Below are 1,583 nucleotides of genomic sequence, written 5' to 3'. Positions count from 1 at the left end.
GAAAACATTATCCAAATCTCGAGTGGCAAACATGGTGAAAGGGAGAGCCACCAGAGATGCGATGAAAGTGCAAAGAGATGCAAGAATGGAGAGGGAAAGGGAGACGGAGCGAAATCAGAAAAATATGGAGCCGTCCTCGAGCTATGAAAGAGAGCATAGAAGTCAGAACACCAAAAACTAGATCTTGAAAACCAAAACGAGCAGAGACTATTGACGGTAAGCCAACGACGAGGAATACAAAATCAAAGACGAATAAACTCTGACCCAACCAAGGAGATGCAGTTCCTAAATCAGCTGAAATCTAAGGAAGAAGAGGAGCAATCAATATTGACTGGAACAGCTTACAATGCCGTGGGAAGCAACCAAACAACTGAAAACTCATAAAACCGATCTGCAACAAATACCATATAATCTCATAGGTGAAGAAGGCAAGAAAAACAAGAAAAAAATGTGAGTCTTTTTCCGGTGATGGTGAGAAGCACCGAACACCAGAAATGTAACGAAATACATAGACGGTGAGGACTCAAGTTTAAAATATGGGGAGAGGGCAAAAAACATCTTAAAAATTATAATTTTCAAAAATATGAAAAAAATATAATACAATTTTGACGATGAAACCGTTAATCTTAGAATCAACAAATGCGTAGATGTAAAGTTATTGAAATTCAATATTAGTTTACGTTAGAGGTTCATTTGACTACTAACAAGTACTATACACACAACAACACATTATTCAAAAAAAAAAACGCAAAATATATTAACTTATCACCTACTACATAACAAACTAAAAACATCAAATAATGATCTTAACAAATAAAAACGATAACATAATTACATTATCCAAAAAAAAATCATGCTCTTAATAATAATAAAACAATATTCCGCGCGAAGCGCATACACCCCTTAGTAGCCTATAATCTCCGCTCCAAAAAGGATCATTTTGACTTATGTGATAGAGGATTTGACTTTAAATAATTATAAATACATTATACATACCACCAATTCCTACTTCCTAGACAGTTACATATGTAAAAGATTTGTCACAATCTATATATATATATAAATATGTTGGTATCTCTCCTGCTTTGCCACGTGAAAAATCGTTCGCTGCAGAGGCGACACGTGTCCATCACAACATTATTTGAGCTTCAGACTTATAAATTTTGAGCCTTATACAACTCTAATTTTTCAAGTCCGGTAACCCACAAATTACACCTCTGAACCAGCAGCCGTAATCAATTATATATAGATAGATAACAAAAAAAATCCACGTCATCGTAAACTACTTTACCACTTAAATTATTTGTCGGTCTCTTTAGGCTCTATTATTTATGACTCTAAACTTTGATTTGTGTCTATACAATAATATTATTCTTACTATAGTCATCTAGCAAATGAAAAATAGATTTGATTCATCCGCCAATTTATTTTTCTAAGTTAATATATGGTCAATAATTGTATCCTAATTTTAATTTATAAATAAATAGAATGACGAGAGGTTTGAGATCAAACATTAAAATCGATGTGCCGTTAACCAGTACTACAAAGCTCTGCACACATGAAATTAGCCATGTGTTTACCCG

The sequence above is a fragment of the Brassica oleracea genome, chromosome C1 (assembly GCF_000695525.1).
Source record: "Brassica oleracea var. oleracea cultivar TO1000 chromosome C1, BOL, whole genome shotgun sequence".
NCBI lineage: Eukaryota > Viridiplantae > Streptophyta > Magnoliopsida > Brassicales > Brassicaceae > Brassica > Brassica oleracea.
The sequence above is the reverse complement of the archived record's forward strand: the minus strand, read 5'-3'. Positions refer to the sequence as shown.